This window comes from Cydia splendana, chromosome 7 (assembly GCF_910591565.1).
Source record: "Cydia splendana chromosome 7, ilCydSple1.2, whole genome shotgun sequence".
Lineage (NCBI taxonomy): Eukaryota > Metazoa > Arthropoda > Insecta > Lepidoptera > Tortricidae > Cydia > Cydia splendana.
In genome coordinates this window covers 17827067-17848321 of record NC_085966.1, presented here as the reverse complement: position 1 = coordinate 17848321, position 21255 = coordinate 17827067, and the positions used below count along the sequence as shown (strand labels likewise).

At 38.0% G+C, this 21255-nt stretch overlaps 2 protein-coding genes across 3 annotated transcripts in view; both read left to right on the top strand.

The window, feature by feature from the left end:
• LOC134792375 (forkhead box protein O) overlaps nt 1-13075 on the top strand; it is a 127875-nt gene extending 114800 nt beyond the window's left edge. For both annotated transcript variants that reach the window (XM_063763660.1, XM_063763658.1), the window contains exon 9: nt 8085-13075. The gene's annotated coding sequence lies outside the window, so the exon portion shown is untranslated. The remainder of the gene's footprint in view (nt 1-8084) is intronic.
• Nucleotides 1-21255, top strand: part of LOC134792409 (uncharacterized) — a 729291-nt gene that overhangs the window by 284249 nt on the left and 423787 nt on the right. The gene's annotated exons all lie outside the window — the stretch shown is intronic.

Sequence of the window (21255 nt, the reverse complement as noted above, 5' to 3'; positions counted from 1 at the left end):
TTTAGAAACGCGCGTAGGATCATATACGCTCGTCTTTTCCCACGCGTGCCATTCATACGAGCGTTGTCGCGCTAATAAACTCGTGCACACGCTGATGTAAGCTTGTATTATACGTTTGTTTGCCGAAACGACCGTATACGCGCGTAAAAATACGCTATTCTGAAACCGCCCTTACACGTGTAATGGTGCGTATTGTAGTTCCCAATCGATTTTTTTTTTAGTTGTATTTGAAAGGTTAAGTGATCAACAGTCCTACATACTTACCATGCACAATCGAAAACTTGATTTAATCACTTACACCGCTCTCATATTAGATGTAGAAGACTGACATTTTTTTTGGAACATGATTATAAATTGTATCAAACTAAATAGTCGGAGGACAGAAACGATTTTCAACAAAATAATGTAACCTAATGAATAAGTTTATGGAAATTACCTCAGACATCGTGAAGGATCTTTTAGACGAGTTGCCTTGTTAAAAACCCGTTGATTTTAGCGCGGCCTGTAAAACTAAACTTTTAAGCCCCCTCAAAATTACACATGCCAGGCTTACGCCCTAGATTCCTGAAAATTAGGTCTGTCGAAAGTTCCTAGTATACGCGGGGCGCGGGCGGGAGTTACATAATTAAGTACACAGTACATTCACAATCACACATGTAAGGCTTAGTAATTATTCCTGAAAATTGGGTCGCTTGAAAGTTCCTAGGCCCACGTGGCGGGGCGTTGGGCGTGCCGGCGCCCCGCCCCCGGCAACAGGTGGCATCTATGTACGAGACTCGAGACAAAGGCAAAGGTTTGTGGCCAAAGAGGTGCGGAACTTTGGGCAGCTGAGTGAGATGTCGATTTGGTGTATAAGTTACGGAAATCCATGTAACTGGATAAAACTGGATAATGGTTAAGGGTTTTCTTTTATTTCATAAATTTTGTAAATGTATTTTTTTTAATCCATAATTTTTTGCTGTTAGCAATATTTATAAAGGAACTTGATAGTTTAATGTTGGCATATTAACTGATATACATTAGAAACTTATAATGAGTTCCAGTGTTCCATAATTCACAACTCTAGATCAGTTTTGAAATAAATTATGGAATACTTAAATAATTTTGACAACAGGTTTAGAAATTCTATTTATTAGGGACCTACTTAAGTTAACCGTGTTCACCGGGTTTTGAAACTTAAACTGAACACATCAGGAAATCGTAAATAAATAACCAAACATTCCCCCTTAAAACCAAATGATAGATTTGTTTAATTCAGTTTACAATCAATTTCTTAAAAATGTTTTATATATAAAATAAAGGTGAACGAAATACTGATATGAACTGAAATATGTGCTAGAAACAACCAACAAAATATTTCGTAGCTATTTTGTGCGGAACCAATTAAATAGTCTGCAATTTGACGAAAAATGCGCAACTGCCATTCGAATGGCATTTGATGACGAAACGTAGAGAAACTATGCGATAAATCTGACGGGGCATCTCGATCTTTCATCTCAGGAATGCAGATGATTTTGTCACCCACAAATATGTTAGCGCCATGGAAATTTACCCGTTATGAAAATATTATCGCAGATTTGTCCATTTATTTGTAGAAAATAATATTAAAATGTGTTTGTTCTTTTTTTGCGTGCGCCTTGTTGTCATTTTCAAATAGTATTTAGTTTAAAAATGTAGCGTTTAACTCAATTTAGAAAGAACGTAATCAAATATATCTTATACAAATCTAACTTACTAAGTTTTATCGGATAATTGAGAATTAATAAATCTGATCAGTAAAAAAACTACTCTCAATGCAAACCTACCTACCTACACAGAAGATCCACTTTTGACATTGGAAATGTCTTTTCGTTCGCTCCAGTATACGGTCCGATTTCACGAAAAAGTGCGATCCCCTTATATCTCGGAAAGTTGTGAAGATATGATATTAAACAATAGGCTCAAAAGTCGCATAATCACGAGAGCTGTAAGGTGCAAAAATAATTATTCGAGAAAGTCAAAAACAAAAAAAGTTATGGTCGAAATAGTGAAAATAAAATTCAATTTTTTCCGAATTTTTGATTTAGGTGCTCGATAATTTGGAAACGAAGAATGATATCAAAAATTTGAGAAAAACGGCTCTGGACAATTTAGTCAGCTACAATTTGAGCCTAAAACAAAGACGATCGGGTTAAGGGTTTGCCCTGTAGCCTAACCTTAAAATAGTCAAAAAGTCAGAACGACATTTTTCACAGGACATTTATGACTTCATGTTTCGCAGAGTTCGTTATCGGTGTTTGTTGTGAATTATCGGGATTATGACGGCAGAATAACACTTGCACTGCGTGGGCTTTCAAAATCGCTGCAGATTTTTCTTGGTCTAACTCTATCTATCCTGTTTGAGACGGGCGTAGATAACGCACTATTCGACAATCTATGCATTCTTGTGGTGGTGGAAATAGAAATAGAGATAGATGTAGAGGTAGAGGCAGAGGGAGAGGGAGAGGGAGAGGGAGAGGGAGAGGGAGAGGGAGAGGGAGAGGGAGAGGGAGAGGGAGAAACACAAAACTGTTGCTGGCGGCTGCTAGCAGATAGCTGATGCTGAACCCTGGCAGTACCTAGTGGAGCTCGGGTTTAATACAACATAAACACACGCTGTTTTGGTCATCGGACTCGTCTCGATGAGCACTTAGGAGAGTAGTACCCAAGATAGAGCTGATGCTGAACCCTGGCTGTACCTAAAGGAACTCAGGTTTGTTGCAACATAGGCACACGCTGTTTTGGTCATCCGACTCGTCTTGATGAGCACTTAGGAGAGTAGTACCCAAGATAGAGCTGATGCTGAACCCTGGTTGTACCTAGCGGAACTCAGGTTTGGTGCAACATAGGCACACGCTGTTTTGGACACCCGATTCGTCATGATGAGCATTACCCAAGATAGCTGATGCTGAACCCTGGTAGTACACCTATTGGAACTCAGGTTTGGTGCAACATAGACAAACGCTGTTATGGTCATCTCTCGTCGCGTCAAACTGCTGTCAAGAAAATTTCATATCTTGCAGCAAATGGGCCGCTGCCGATCACCACTTCTCGAGTTGACTACGGATTTGCCGTGTAATAGTTTTCTTGTACTTTGAACATTAATATATCCTGGCCGCGTAGCCAAGATGCCAATCGCTTACGATCCGTAGCGATCGAAACGCAACTGTCACTGTCGCACTAATATGGAAGAGTGATAGAGAGACATAATGCTTTTCGTTGTCGAAGCGATAGCGATTGTAACCTTGGCTAGGCCGGCTGCTTATTAATCGAAACATGAAATATGTACCTATACTTATGCGCCACGGCGACAATTATTCAAACATGGATACGCGTGTGGAAATTTTGCAATTTGTTTGTTCACATGCGTTATGTCCAGGATACTTGTGTTAGTCTAAGAATAAAATAATTATCATTCAACGTTGTAGTTTTATTTTGTAACTTTTTCCTTATTCAGACTTTCTCGTCGCTCAGCGACAATATTTTTTCGAATTCCGTAGATTCATTTCCAATGTGCTCGATAGTCGTGTGAGGCACGAAATCTGTGAATTTTTTTCTTAATACGCAAACGAGATCTCAATTTGGAAACACCGAGTCGCGAATAGGCCCGATCACTCTAAAGGAAGTGTGCCCTAAATAACTCGTAGTTAGGAGGTCATCCGTCCCCAGCCTGAATATATTCACGCTCTCACCGCCTACCGGATTCTCTCGATACTCAACGACGCCTATGTTTTATAACCCGTGACATCCGAAACTCGATTTATTATCGCGCCGCGTAAAAATCGGAAATGTTTTTGTGGAATCGAGGACGTTTACAATTGCGGAGATGCTAATAGGCGGTCGTAAGTTAGCGGCTGTCGGTGGCTTAAAACTGTGCCAAGTCACTAGAATCCGCAGGGCGTATTTCAACGTCTGGACAGCTAAGTACGCCTTTACATGGCCGTAACAAAATTTGGGGCAAGTAGAAAAAAATTCAGTAGGAACTTATTCATAACCAGGAGGTATACACGAACTAAAATTGACACTCGCGGTGCCTATTTTTTCCGAGAATAATATGTACTTCACAGTTATCACTCAATGTCCTCAATGAATAACAAAAATATAAGTCGCAAGAAGCGTCGCTGTGTTTACTTTATCTAAGTTCTACTGAACTTATTGTCACTGGCTTATAAATCTACAGTTGCCATCAGATATATCGTAACGGCCAAGGTGCTCAAAATATGTGAAATTGCATTTTAATGTCGTCATAATAGAGGCTTTGTTCAGATATTTGTGAACACCTCGGCCGCTCCAATATATCTGAAGACGACCGTAGAATCGACGATTAATGTTATAAAATACAAGGACGCACTTGACACAACGACATAGACGTGCGTTCGCTAGACAGTAATAAAGCTCGCAATAGAATTGGGTCGGGACTAGCACGATTAAGATAACCTAGCAATAAAACAGATAAATATACAAACTGGTCGTTTCAGACAATAAAACACTCAATGAACAAAGGAGAGGAATCGAGTGAAATAGCTTTGGTTTTTGATTATTGTTCGAACAGTAGTGGAGTAACTGTATTTTGGTAATCCTTTTAGAAGCCTACGAAGTGGAAACCAATCAATAATAATAATGGTATATAGTATTAATATTAACCGACAATAGCGTAGATTTTAATAGAAGGAAGGTTTTTTTTTATTTTGCTCTAAAATATCTAGTTTGGACTGTTATGCCAGGTGTTCTCGTCAGAACAAGTGCCTGCACCTATTCTCGAGGTACCTAGATATTGTAACAGACTTAAAAGGGCCTTTTCTACCAATGCACCTGTGCCTTTTGTTGGGTGCCAAATTACAGACACCTCTGCTAAAATTAACTTAATTCATATATCATCATCGTTAAGCAACTTTGTTGCTTTATTAAGAATCCTGAACCGTGCAAAGTCTGTCTAGTTCCCCTTATTAATGCCGGCGTTATTTCTGGCCTCTCATGCCAATTATCTGCACCACATATATAGGAATCGTCTCAAGAACGCTTATTCTGACCAATGACTCACCGAGAAAGTCAGTTACAATGAAACAAAGTTATTTATTCTAGCGAAAAAAGCTGTGCGAGACAAAGTTCGTACGCGACGAAGTTGGTTTCGGTGTTGGCCGGCGGAAAACGATAAGTTTGTGGCACTATACGTCGCTGAATATGCGACAGATTTATCGTGGATTCTTGTAGGGCTGCGGGAGGAGAGTGTGTCGATAGGGGTGGCACGATTGCTTCTATTTCAGAGCGTGTAGCTAAATCTTAAAGAATGTTTAAATATTTGTTGTTTGTGACAACCGGATCTAATTTAAAAAAATAAGTTAGCTGATGTGCGGACCCGGATTCAAATCCCAAGAACAGTATGTAATTATGTAGGTAACAGACACAAATTTTAATAACAAAACTCCCGTGAGAAACAGACATATTAAACGTGTTATAACACGAGTTAACATGAGTGAGCCGATTTTAATATAAGTATTTAACGAACACAAATGTTTGAAAACCCTGTAAATATCGTAATTATCTATAAGGGTCCAAATAAAGATGAATTAAATAAATAGATACATAAAAAATTGTCGACAGAGCAACTGATTTCATTAAAAATCTATTTAGTTGCCGCCAAGCAAACCATTTCCTAAATTAAATTCTTTTAATAGCATATAAATCTAATAACTAAGTCATTCAAACAAGATTAGAGTCCTGACAAAACCTGATATCTGATGAAATACCTGATTCCATTTTACAAAATACGAAAACTACTTTACGATCCACTAAAAACTTGCTCTAAGCAAATTCAATAATTCCCAAGTTCGGGAAATCTTGTGAAAATATCGAATAGGGCAGCACTGGCGGTCGTCACCTGCGGGCGCGGGGCGGGCGCGGCGGCGGCGGCGACGCCCAGGCGGGCAGGTTACGATTTACACTCCACAAACTCAGCAGAAACTCTGCCCGAACGAGAAATGCTGATAATCCCAAAATTCCATACCAAAAAGACTTATCCGCAACTCTTTTCGTACAACTTATACGCTTTTCATAGATGATGTAGCCCGAGTGAGAATTACATCGAGATTACTACGATACTGGGGCGTGACGTTTTTATTGGCTATTTGGATTTAATTAGAATGTAAATTGCTGCTCGGAAAATATTCTAGGAATATCATAGGCGCACAGACCAACCCCTATAGACCGAGCTTATAGGACGACTCGCGGCCACCGCCCGTATGGTGTATAGGTCAAATATAAGATTGTTCGCGCGCCGCTCCGATCAGTTGCGCCCAAGGTTGCGACCTGTTAGCAGTGTGCACGAGTCTAAGAAAATAAATCGTAAACTATTGAATTCATTGGGAAATCATGGGATATTGCAGCGTAAAATGGTGTGGCAAGTCATCTAAGACATCGACTTACGAAACAGATGGAATAACATCCCACAGGAAAGTCAAATTCATTATTTCATTGAATAATGTTTCTTGTCCGCGGGGTTCATTTTATACTGGTCGTAAGCAGAGGCGAAGTATGTCCGTCCCTTTTCGTCAACTTGAAAATGCAATGCGCTATCCCTTTCCCTTTCGACTAGTGATGTGACGATGATGGTTTTTCAGTTGCGGAAACTTCGTGCTTCGTCATACCGTATTGTACCATTTTAGACATAATATTTAGGTAATATGTTGTGTAAGTTTTTTAGAATCCTCTAGGCTGGCCTGGCGGAGCAGTTAGGCCGCATGTCACGAGATGGACCTGATGATGAACTTCAAAGAAGTGCGAGGGAACTCGGTGTTGGTTTGTGATATACATATGTTGTATGGGTTTTTTAGAATCCTCTAGGTGAGCAGTTAGGTCTCATGTCACGAGATGGACCTGATGATGACCTCCAAAGAAGTGCGAGGGATCTCGGTGTTGGTTTGTGATAGACATATGTTGTATGGGTTTTTTAGAATCCTCTAGGTGAGCAGTTAGGTCTCATGTCACGAGATGGACCTGATGATGAACTTCAAAGAAGTGCGAGGGAACTCGGTGTTGGTATGTCTTAGACATATGTTGTATGGGTTTTTTAGAATCCTCTAGGTGAGCAGTTAGGTCTCATGTCACGAGATGGACCTGATGATGAACTCCAAAGAAGTGCGAGGGATCTCGGTGTTGGTGTGTGATAGACATATGTTGTATGAGTTTTTTAGAATCCTCTAGGTGAGCAGTTAGGTCTCATGTCACGAGATGGACCTGATGATGAACTTCAAAGAAGTGCGAGGGAACTCGGTGTTGGTATGTCTTAGACATATGTTGTATGGGTTTTTAGAATCCTCTAGGTGAGCAGTTAGGTCTCATGTCACGAAATGGACCTGATGATGAACTTCAAAGAAGTGCGAGACAACTCGGAGTTGATTTGTAATAGGCATATGTTATTGGTCCATTTGAATATGTTTTCAATACAAACTTCTATGACCTTAATAAAACGGACAAAATAAAATAATTGTATGAGATTTTGGCGACACTTTTTTCTCGTATCGAAAGAGATTGCGATTCTGAGTGGAAATAATATAAAAATTCTAAAATTTAAAATTCATGTTCTGGGTACTTTAAACAGAAATGCCCTAATATGTTAAGTAAACATTTCAGGTACATTGTTAAATTACTTAATGAAATATTAAATTAATCAATATAATTATTAAGTAAGTTTACTCTAAGTATTCTAAATTGGTAACAATTTTACCACAATAAATTTCGGTATCACTGGTAGCAGTACCCACTACCTGTAATGAACATGTCCCATCCCTACGCTTACACGTGTCAGCGCGCCATGTTTGAAACGACCAATCGCAACGCCGTGAGCACCCCTCCCGCACCTCACAGTTTGGTGATTTGCGTCGGGAACAAAATGGCCAATATTAGGTTTCTAGAGGCGGTGTTCTGTGCATAGGCGCGATATAGTGAAATATCAGTTTCGCCTGAAACTTTAGTCAAATGTACGTTAGTCTAGCAAGACCACTCGTCGATAGTTATTATTTTGATAGTTTAATCTTTGTTTATTTATATGCGTTTGTTTTTTGTTTCAGGTAGTTGCAACGCTTTTAGGATTGGAAAACTTCTGCAGCGGTCAATTAAAGTGACGAGCTTTGTGTCAGCATTTTCAAATTCAATGTTCATCACAAATGAACCGCGCATCAGGAAACCTACTCTAGAGACTGAAACCAGTGTTCTTAAACAAAACCTGTTAGTGACAAAAACAATCTGAAGGTGCGACATAATGTTAAATTTCGAGTGATATTTTGGACGAAGTTAGTTAAGATTTTTCGACCTCGCGTAGCGTGTAGTGGACAATCAGGCCAATTCGAACGTGTACTGATGTCAAACCGATATTAGAACCGTCTCACTCGTCCACAAGTCTGAGCGAAATGAACGCGGCTAACTGATATGATTCCAATATCATTCTAATATCGGTTTCATGTCAGTGCACGTTCGAATTAACCTGTATATGCCGAGTTGATTTCTCATCGGTTTAGTAACGTCGCCGCACTGTCCCCTCCTAACACCTAAACTATGGTCTATTGATATATTCAAGTACCTCTGAAGAACGGGTGTGTCTGAATTTATTTCGGATGTAGAAAATGTCTCGTTTTGCGACAATGCCGTTTACCTAAGTACTTATGTCGCGATGTCTGTCCGTAACCATAGCTGTAACTCAGTCTTATAAATAGGATTATTGGTTTAAAATTGTATGCCCGTAAATTTTGGTTGCATGTCGAATAAAATATTGCCTCAAAATTAAGATGCTGATAGTTTTGCATCTGTGATGATTTGTTTTGTGGGCCAAAATTTATAGATGTAGGTATAGAACCAATATAAAAGATATATATTACTGATTGATTCCATAATGAAATCTGCATGATTCTTTGTAATAAATTCTCCTTTACAATATTGTAACATGTATATTGTGTATACTTACATTAATGTTTTCTGCAAGAAGTGGCACCAATTAGATTGTAATTATTTGTAATACGCCATATTATTTGTGTTATTTATTATTTACTAAGAAGCTGTACCTCTGAGCCATAACGTACCTACCAAAAATATTTACAAATATTGCTCAACCTACTTGACGCCAAATATAGACCGAAATCTATTATTACGATTACAATAAATTGTTTTTTCAGTGAGTTTCCGCAGGCATTATGATTATAAGTACTTCTATTGCATTTTTATATAGACATGCACAAATTTTATTGGTACGGTGGTAAGAGATAATTATTGCTCCGATAATTGTGCCTATTGACATGAAATGTTAAGGATTTAACAAAGTTTAATAGCATCGTGTTTAAGAAACAAAACAAACCATAAAACAGTGCTCACAGAAACGTTGACGCACAAACCAAACCCGTTTTAGTCAGATCTCTAGTCCCAGATATTAATTTCGTCATCTAAGTACAGGATTTACTCATTATTTTAGCTATATCGAGTGTTAGCATATAATCTCTACGAAAACAAAAAAAGTTCATTCTGCTAATTACCTCAATGGACTATTTGTGATAGATGTAGCCAATAAGTGTTCAATTTAGAATGTGTATCAAGTAAGGTCAATTCTTGTACTTTTGGCGTCCATTTTTATGTATATTTTAAAACACGTTCGTTTCGCTTCGCCCATTTATCAATTCGGTTATGCAAGTTATTTTAATTTTACATTATAATTACATATATTCACTGCTTCTATACTTAACTACGTATATTTGCAGCTGATATTGGTGCTATATATATACCTTGTTCGTTTGTGTCTAAAATTTCGTTATTTTCGGGTTACGTTTAGAAATATAATGTACAAAATGAGCTCGCATTTGAATCACCGGGAGGTGAACAATTCTATATTATTTCTATCTTGTAGTTATGGATTAGTTATATTAATTGTGACTAAAAGTCAATCAGTTACTATGAGTGGTTTGCGGATGTTCGACATCGATATTAACGTAGGTGTTGGGAATTAGTAATCTGCCAAATATAAAATACGTAATCTTGAGCCATTTAGAAGAATCCTAATGTGTATAGATGACGTACCTAAATTTTAGGCATTAATTGATAATTCGCGTTTACACTACTGCCGAGCGAATACGAGTTTTGATTACCTACAAAAAAGTCGCTAACATTTTGCTCGGCGGGAGTGTACAGCAGCATTAGACGAATGATGACTCTTTGGAGGTCTCTCATGATTTAGTTAAGGATGTTAGTTAATATATCTCCTGGTTGTTGAAGCATATAATGTATGAATTACCGCAACGAGACGGGGTATGTCAATCCAGATGGTCAATTATTTAAGACCGAAATAAAAGTCTGTTCCGTTAAGGCATAGCGTTAATGTGAAAATATGAACTCCATTTAGGTTAAACTGATGTATTTTTAGTCAGAGTTTTGTATAAAATATAGTGTATTTGCATTATTTTTAAAATGGCTTGAGTGTATTTTGGCCTAGTATGCATAAACTTTGACTAAAGACATTGATGTAATGTTAGTAAGATCATTTTTGTTCAGATATAGTACCTATCAACTGCGTGCATGTTCTAAATACCTACATACAAATGAAATTATCGATCCAAATATACTTACTAAAAAGGCAAATTTACTAAATGTGGTGTTACATATGTGGACATTTGATTAAATATTCTGTAAATAAATATAAAAATCAACAGATAAAAATTGTAATGCATTGAGAATATTTTGCTAAAGGTACTTGACTGTCGACTTGTGTAAAGGGTTTGACAACTTTAACTTAGATTAGTGAACTTGCTAGGATAATGCACATTTTTATATGAAACAGTGTTTTACGGTATAAGAAACGTATGTTTGTCTTGTTGGCTATATGAAAATCGAATAAATCGTAGTGGAAATGTCGACACCATGCAGAGACAGGGGTCTACCGGGTTTACGGAACTGTCAGAACCGTATTTAACTTTTTTGTTGTCTTGCGAAGAAAATGTCTGTGACTAATTATCACCACATGCCTAGATTTTATATGAAGTTCTGTAATAAAACCGCAGACATATTTTCTTTTATCACGGCTTTTTATAGTAAATTTGCCATTACTGTGACGAATTTCTTACTCAAAAGGCAGTAATAGCAGATTTATGGTTTCTTCAAAGATCAAACACATTCAGGTGACTTCGGCTGATTGTTACAAACATTAAAAAATATTGAAAAACACAGTTTACCAGCAAATCAATTGGTCAAATAGTAAAATGTGTTTTTGAATGGGAAACCGCCTTTAAGGCAAATACACACTAGGTGCGTACTAGGGAAAGTAAACCGGTTTTTAATTGTATGGAAAAACCGGTTAATAACCGGATGGCGTGCACACGTCTATATATTATGCACCTGGTGATAGAGCATTTAGCAACTGGAGATGTCATCGTTGTCATTTTCTTTACGGAACATTCTGCCGATTTTTGCGGGGGAGGGGACGTCAAATCTATTGCTATACTTGGTCAAGCAGATCTTGTCAGTAGAAAAAGGCGGCAAATTTGAAAAATGTAGGTGCGAAGGGATATCGTCTCATAGAAAATTTGAATTTCGCGCCTTTTTCTACTGACAAGATTTGCTTGACCATCTATATTTCTACATGATTTGTACGTAACGTACAAAATAGCCATGTCAGTCCATACAAAAGTTTGCAAATTTGTGCAAGTTTTTCGGCAGAGGGGTAAGCTCTTAAAGGCGACTCCAGTTATAAAATGCTCTAAGACCTGGCGTGATTTGACAGTTGGTATATAATTTGAAAATTAATAGCAATCGGCGGCACCTGCTTATTTAAAATGTCATTGTTTTTGACATACTTATCCGTTTGCCATAATTATCATTTTGTCAGCCTTTCACAGAAAACGAACCGTGTTTCATTGGATTACCACAAATTCCAAAAATTTTATCGAGATAAGTAAATATATATAATAAATGCTGCTATTTTGTTCTAGGTTATATAATGGGTACCTACATAATTATAACTCATTGTAATGTAATTCTCTGTCGATTCATTAGATGGCGTTATAATTTATGTATCAACTAGCGCTTACATATATATGACACTGAGATTTCGTCAAAGCATATAGGTACAAAGAAATGCTAAGGGGCGTAAAGTAGTGCAAAATATACTTAGTAGCCGCAAATTTTACCGCTGCTAGGTTGGCGAGGATTTGACCAAACGTGCGCCGATGACCGCGCAGCACCGTCATCTTCGGCTGCAATTTGCTGCCACAATATTATTCAATACTTCGCCTTAAGTTGCATCCACACCGCAGTTAACTTTTGTGAAGCAGCACTGTGCATCACGGTAACATTAAGTAACTTTTATGGCTACAGATAGTTACCTAATGTAGCAGTATTCGGTAACACTTGGAAATCTTGTTCTACAAAAAAGTAACTACGGTGTGGATGCTGGATGGACCTTTAGTACATTTCTCTTGTTTGTGATTAATGGTTTGAACGGAGTGTAGTAACAACAGCATTTACTTTTAACTACAATAGCTCACAACTAAGAACAAATGGTAATTATGGCAAACACTGTTTATTAAGATGTCATAATTTATGCGACACAATAGTAACCCGTCCGCTCGATATGCATCGAAATTTAATAATTTTAGAATTGAAAATGTTTAAGTAAGAGTGAGTAGTTAGTTGCAATAGCCCATTTGTCAACCACAAGGGGTACTTAGCAAGTAATAGATAATATATTTTAATATTAGACCACAGTATGCATTGTTAGTGTAGGGACTGCTGGATACTATTATAATTTAGTACCAACATGCCCCAAAGTTATGTATAAATTATTTTGTACATGTTTAAAAAATTTTGTTCGCATAATTATGTTTATGTCGTAAAATCTACATTATTTTTGTTATATTTTTCAGTTGCTTATTATATTATTATTAATTTTACGACAGAAATGTGAAAAACGTAGTTTAATGATTAGGAAAATATGTGTTTCAGTGTAAATATGATAGACGAAAACATGTATGTAGAAGTACATAAATCCTATTTATGTATTAAATTTGATATTGTTTTCAAAATTGAATCCGTTGTTTCATTTAGATAGGTACCTAAGCGCCTCTTGCACCATCCCACTAACCCGGGGTTAACCAGTTAAGCCGTTAACCCAGTGTCAAATTGTACTGGTAATCATGGTAACTCCAGGTTTAACCAGTTAACCCGGGCTAGTGGGATGGTGCAAGTGTCCCTAAGACGATTAAATAACAACCACTACCTACCACCACATAACCACCACCACTATACGGTTATATTAAGACGTGTAAAGTCTGACAAATTCTTTCTTTGAATCTGACAGCTAATTTAGATGGAGCTAGCTGAGCACAAAAATTGACGTTCATAATTCAGTTAGTTCAAAACATGGAGCCTGTACCCTCCCCAAATAAATAACTATAAATACCCCCATAATAAATACATATAATAAACCCCCCCTTAATAATTACCCCTATAATTTGGCCTTGTCGTGATCGTCTAGCTAGCAGTTAGGACCCCCTCGAAGTGAACCGCGGAAACCTAGATTCTTTAATGAGTAAAGCTAAATTTTGGACTCGGTTTTTAGATATTATTTTTACCTACCTAGATTTTAATTAAGGAATATCTAAAATACTAAAATAATTTATTACGTAGCTAAGAAATAGAATGAAACCCTTTTATTCAATTATAAGAATAGGAAATACTACGAGTTTTATGGCGTAATGTAAATGATGTTAAGAGAACCAAAACTAGAATGATATTGAAGATATGCAGCGTATATATGATAATTGATAATATAAATATAAAAATATTTGTTAATAAAATCCTGCTACGCCTATTAAGTCCCCGGGATAACATAGAAGTAGCACTCCTGAGGTAAGCTCATTTACTCCCTAGGATTTTAAGGATAATTACAGTTAACTATCAACTTCTAAGCGATGTGTGACTTATTCACACGTGCTACTCCGTATGCCCGATGCAAGTCTGGGAACTCTTAGTCCGATTACAAAATCAATCGAAACACCTAGCCTACCATTTTAGCCGGAAGGGCTATGACCAACACTTCGTAAGATAAGCGCACCTAGATGATGATGAAAAGAAGTGTCAAAGTATCCATCAGTCATCAAAATTACTAATCTTTTTTACATTCAAAAGCTAAGGATACGAATCCTTTCATCCCATTTCCCAGAACTAAGAGTATAAACAGTAAATCTGATTTTTAGAGGTATAAACGAAGTACTAAGTTTATTTGTTAAAAATTAAACTTTATAAGACTAAGAATATCAATACCAGTAGATATATTTAGCTCGAAACATCCTCTGGATTACTTCTGCCTGCCAAAGGGCCCCTAAAACAATCCTTTCTTCGATTTTCTATCTCAGAAAAGTCTGTGTTCCTAAACCCAGCTTGATATTAAAGAATTTGTTTTGTAAATACCTTAGAATCCTGATTACAATACCCAGTACTTCATTTCTACTCCAGAAGACCAGAATTGTGATAGATAAAATTGAAATATTACCTTTTTACCCAGATAAATTAAAATATTAGGAGATTTAGACGATTAACCACCTTACCGCATGACTTAAAATAATGATACCATATATGAAGTCCTTAAAAGGAGAAATATATGCCAACCTAACAGAAGCCCCATATTTAGTGTGTGATTCTACCCTATTCCTAAACGTAAACGTAGGCCCTAATCTAGTACATTCAAAGCATAGTTCGTTCTTACCATCGACCTAATGCTTTGTAATATACACAAGTGTTGTCCCTACGAGAAGCTGTAATCGTTCGGCAGGCGAAACCGATAAGGCAACCTACAGGCCGGTGTTTTTGACCCCCCTTCCTACGCCCGCGGGCTAAGAGGTAGGAAGTAGGCCGCCCTATTCCGTGTATATAATCGCTCGATACCCTTAGCACACACCCGCACCAATCACAAGAGAAACTCTGCCACTACCTAAACTGTGAGATATGATATCAATCACGACAGAGTCCCGCCCTGCAACCAGCACAAGCACGTACCAATGCACCGAAATAGATAAATATATTTAAGCGGGGACCTAGCCTCAATTACTGCCGACTTCAGTGGGCCCAGATTACTCCGGATGACGCACACGTGACGTCCCCACATCCATCTAAACAGCTGGACTTTGAGACCAGTGAGATGCTCATCCCTTGTGCAAGTATAAAAGGGAATGCCAAGCTCTCTCACACTTGGAGCAAAAGACTCCTAACCATCCAATCCTTTGACACCGTTAGGCGGAGTGAATGCTTAGCTGGACAAACTGTCAGTCCAAACAATGATCTGGCTTTAAAAATAGCAAAAAGACTCTTTAGGAAGGTATGAGAATATCTAAGTTTACTTTTACAAAAAGAACCCCACGCAAAATAAAACAAAACCATGAAATTCCCTTAAACACTGCCATTCTGAATCCACGCTTTGTAACGGTATTGTACCCCCAAAGCTGAACCCAGAAACACAGTACCCACAGAAAACTTCACGATAAAACCCACACACAAGAAAGCAAAGAAACTCCGCCATAGTCCTAACTTAATTCCACAAAGATAGATATTATCTTCGTACAATCAAGCACAGACACACAATCTCCAAGCTTAAATTTACTAGGATAATTCCAGGTAAACCCAAACACAGAAAAAGTAGCAGAGAAACTTCACCCACCAGCGTTATGTACGCCCAAAGCCAGGGACATTGCTAGCCAAAGATTAGAGAATGAATAAGTCCGTAAGCAAGGCCCGCTCAGCCTTATATAATATCCAAATGGCGACAAACGTTTCAACGCTTCAAGAAGAAGAGTCATATATCCCCGTTTGTTTACTATTCGAAAGTGCTTATTCCCTGCATATTAATACTCATAATCGTTTAATGTTAGCAAGGTGGAGGCTATCAATGCAGTCATAAAAATAGCGACATGATCCTCTTAGAAGTAAAGATCTTAAATCCTTGTTTGTTTACTAAGTCATATGTCCCACTCATTAAGGCTCATAATCTGCCGAACCCAACGGAACCATACCCGAACAATACGATCATAAAACTGGCGACAGAATTCGAAATTCAAATATTTAAATCCTATTTTGTTTACATAAGCCTTATGTCCTACACTTTAACGTTCATAATCTATAAATGCTGATGAAACTATTTTTCAACGATACCTACGCACACTAAAGCAACCAAAAGTATGTTTGAGTTAACATCTTTCCCTTTATGATTCCAAATATTGCGTCCGTACTGAAGTATTTCATGTTTATTTTTATAATAATGTATTAAACATATAATAGAAGTTAATTATTTAATCATTGTAACCTTTTATCTACCTCACGCTTTTTGAATTTTGGCGGTTTAAAACGATACCAGAACGTCACCGCGCCTATACCTGTCAAAGTCAATGTAAACAACCTTACAATATTTGTTTTCCTAAGCAAATTCTTGTTATTATTTTGTTTTTACTAAGTTAATTAGCAATTAATTTAATCGTGGATACATATGATAAAGACTAGACTATGAAATCAAGTGCTTCGAGTTACCATCGTTTAGATCTTTCAATGAAAATCAAGAACGTAAACACATGCCTGGCAAGGAAGCTCCCGGAAGCTTTCCTTCACCGCTAAAATGTAAGTTTTATATTGATAAATGAGCTTAATATTACGTAATAGGCATATGGCCAGTTACAAGCCAGTACTGCACAACCATCTTCTTCAGCTGTCAAACTCGGGAGCATGATTTTTTTCTTAGACTACACTCGCGTGCAAAAGTATTGCATCACTTTGCATTTTTTCGTCCGCACCCAATATATTTGTAAACTGGTTAATTTCGATAAATTATTTTAATGTAATCATGTTCCTTGAAGTTTTAGCTTTACGAAAAGAAAAAAAACGTGGAAACCGGCCCAGTATTTTTCAAATTATCGGCATTTTCCCGATTTGTGAGCGGTTTCACGTTATCACGCGCACGAGTTTTGACCCCTATAAAACGGGGGTAGAGAAGGGGTTGTTATCAGTCACTTATCAGAAGTCGATCGTTACATATCTCCGCGTATTTTCCCGTGAAAAAGACCTGGAAAAATGGAAACCACTGAAGCTGAAGTCCGCCAAATCGTCCAGCCCCTGCAAGCGGGGCGTAGCCAACGTTCAGTATCTGCCGAGCTGAATTTAAGCCAATCTGCAGTTTGCAGAGTTTACCAGAGGTTCCAGGGGACTAGATCCTTTACTTCAAGACCACAGAGCGGCCACAGAAAGTGTACATCAGAGAGGGACGACCGCTTCTTTGTCACAACATCTCTCCGAGATCGACACCAGACAAGCATTGCCATCCAGCAGCGTCTGCGTGAGGTACGAGGAGTGGCTGCCAGTGAGTGGACAATAAGAAGAAGACTTAAGAAAGCGAACTTGACACCCAGGAGGCCCGCAGCGAGGCCCAGATTGCTGGCGCGACACCGTACAGCCTAAAGAGAGTTTGCTGAAAATCACAAGGACTGGACCATTGAGCAATGAACCCCAGTTCTCTTCTTGAAAGAGTGCAGAATGTGCTTGAATAGATGTGACCGAAAAGGAAGACTCTACAGAAGGCCAGAAGAACAGTTCGCTCAATGTTTCTTCTCCGAAAGGGTCGCCTATGGCGGTGGATCCGTAATGTTCTGGGCGGCATTTCCTACGACGGGCGGACAGAGCTGGTTTTCGTGCCTGGCGGGGGCCGTGACAGTGGATTGACCGCTGCGAAGTACATCACTGATATCCTGGAGGAACATGTTGTTCCTTATGCCGGTATTTTTGATGAGGGGTTCATCCTAATGCAGGATAATGTCCCGTGTCATACCGCTAGGGCCACGGCAGCCTACTTTCTCGAAGTGGGCATTGACATCATGGACTGGCCAGCGATGAGCCCGGACCTTAACCCCATTGAACACGTGTGGGACTACCTAAAAAGAGGGCTTCAGAAGCGAAATCCTGCCCTGGTCAATGTTGAGGAGCTGAAGGGAGCCTTGCTGGAGGAGTGGGACGCTATTCCTCATCATCACATTACAAAATTAATTAGGTCTATGAAAAACCACTTGGTTTGTGAAAGGAGGCCTCTGGGTGGCAATACCAAGTATTAATTTAATAATAATAATCGATATTGTATGAATAAAATGACTTTTATTCTTAAGTTTCCTGATTTATTTTTGGAGCATTATGCGACTACTGTCAGTTTTCTGTTTTTTTTTTAGTCTTCAGATTCGAAATTTCATTGAATTTACCATTTTTCTAATGCGTTACATTATAAGCTTTCAGTTGATACCAAAATTTTAAGAATCGGGTATAGAATTACAAAGATATTGGGTGCGGACGAAAAAATGCAAAGTGATGCAATACTTTTGCACGCGAGTGTAAGAAAACCAATGAACGTTTGACTTGGTTTGACACAAGTTTGATTGAGACCTCTTTCATTATGATATACTTTAAGATAAAGATAAATACAGTTTATTATTCAAGTAGGCATATTACAATACCCTTATGAACGTCAAATAAAGCTATGATTCGGTTGTGTTCTAATGTATGGGGAAGACAAACAAATTATAGCCAGCCTTTTATGAATGTAGTATATATGATACCTTTGGGTATGGTGCTTTACCCACGCTAGCGTCCCCTTTCCTCCCCCTGCCGCAACCCCCCCTTTTTGCATGAAATATGTCCCGGTTGACGGTTTTTATTAATTTTTGAGAAAAGTATTAGAATTAGGAATAAAGTCTTAAGGTAAGAAATAATCCTTAATAAATTCTAAACAAAAAAGGTTATATGCAACTTTTTGGTAAGACTCACCATATTCATGTATTAACTTGTTGAAGTTCAATATAACATAGTACGTGATAGTACTGAAAGAAATCTTATACGGAGAATAAGCTTGCAAGGTTATTCTCCGCGTAGGATCTCTTTCAGTACTATTACGTACTATGTTATGTTGAACTTCAACAAGTTTTTCAACGGTTAAATTTTGTCGAAGTTCATCTAGCCATAACATGAATATGGTGCGTCATATCAAAAAAAATTAGTATAACCTTTTTTGTTAAGCATTTAATAGGGATTATTTCTCTCATTGATACTTTTTTTCTATATTGTATACTTTCCCCAAAAAATGAAAAAAACTGTGAACCGGGACATATTTCATGCAAAAAGGGGGGGTTGCGGCAGGGGGGGTGAAGGGGACGCTAGCTTGCTTACTACATTCATAAAAGGCTGGCTATAATTAGTTTTTCAAAAAACACAATTTGACCGAATCACTACACCGGTTCCAACCTCTGCCTCGAGAACATTTAAGTCTCCCCTCGATTGGAGGAGGGTATCCCAATATGGGACCGGCAACAAACTCGGCGGGACACATCTTTTCAAAACATTACATCTTATAACTAACATTTATTATTGGGTATAGGTACATTGATAGTCTTTATTATTAATTTATTAACTAACCTCTGCTGATATAGCCTAGGCATAAAAGTAAGGCTAAGCGACTAAGCGTATGCTGAGACGCTGGCGACGCAATTCACGCAGCACAGCGCAGGTGAGATTTTGTAAAGTATAAAACGTCCTTTAGTTACGCACGCTGCAGCGCAAGGACGTTTCATAGGTACTTACTTTACAAAATCTGCGCTGTGTGAACTGCGTCGCTCGCCTGCATGAGACATGAGACGTGTCATCAATTTCATCATACGCCTAGCCTACGACTCCTGCTAATGATATGTACCTACAGATTGAGTAAGTACATATGACATATGCCTATTTTATGACTATTGTGATATAGCAAACGATCTTACTAATGTTACTATATTATGAATTATTTATTATGTAAAGTCAAGGACAAGTTTTCCTTCTTGCATTAGGTTGCTCAAGCAAAACTCAAGAGTTTTTATCGTAAAAGTTTCCGAATATCAACGCTATGGCATGACAAGAGGTTTTATATTACAATTGGGTAAAGTTTTTATTGATATTGAACATTAACCCATTCATGGCCACGAACCGCTGAGCGTACACAATACGCCGGGCCACCATACAAACCGTTTTTAGCTAAAACGCATGACTCAGCTTATGGGTCTCGAGCCTGGCGCGCACGGTAAATAAATCGCCGCGTATGAAGCCGGCCAGTTGAACAGCATTATGCAACATTTTTACTAACCACCGTTTTTCTGTGCCTATCAAAAAAAAACTAATTACTTATTGCAGTTTGGTTAGGCGGGTTCAAATTCCGGTAATCCATAGCCATGGTCACAAAATACGAAATCACTAAACAGCACAGGAGGAGTATAAAGTCGCCCACGAATAAATCGTGACTAAATAATATTTCCCATGTTACTCCAAAATACATCTCTAATAGGGGGGATGGGATGAATCACTTCTTGAACTCTTGTGACAAATACCACATGAAAGATAATACCGCCGCCGCCGCTCGGATGCATTCCTTGTTTATTGTCCAAGTGTGTCCGATAAGCTTACACCTGGTCGGTCATTTATCTTTGTTTTGGTAAACGCCATTATATTAGTAACAATAGAGAACTTAAAATGTGTTATAGTACTTACTTTCTAATCTGCCGTAAAAACCACGATGTTTTAAAGAACTTGTAAATATTTGTCACAAACTATTTGTAATACAATACATATTAGTTAGTGATTACTGTATCAACGGCCTTGTTTTATATTGAAACTAAAAAAAATTAACCTTAACATCATTGTTAGTAGGTAATTGCCTAAGATACAATACAACGATCACCAAATATTATGACATAAAAGTACAGTGGGAGAAAATCCTAGTTGCCTTACCCCTCATACAAAACAAAATACACTCGGGTGCAAAGAAATCGGACCACCCCAGCATTTTTATCATTTTTTCAATTTCTGTAAAAACTGTATGTGCTACTGTGACATATTATATACCTAATGAAAGGCTTTTCCTCTATAAATTGATGTGCTTTTCACAGGTTTACTTCCAATATTTTCAGGCTTTCAGGGCTAAGAACTTTGTCACCCTAAAAATGCATACTGGAGTGAAACTTATGCATAATGGGAAAACTGCGATTCTAAAGATATCAAGTAAAAATTAAAACAATTTTCAGCATTTTAATACCGTATATTGCCTCCTCTAGCCCTACGACATGCAGTCATTCGGTTTTTCATTGATCTTATGAATTTTTTTACAGTGTCTTGAGGGATGCCCGCCCATTCTTCTTCGATCGCAGTCTTTAGCTCCAGTAA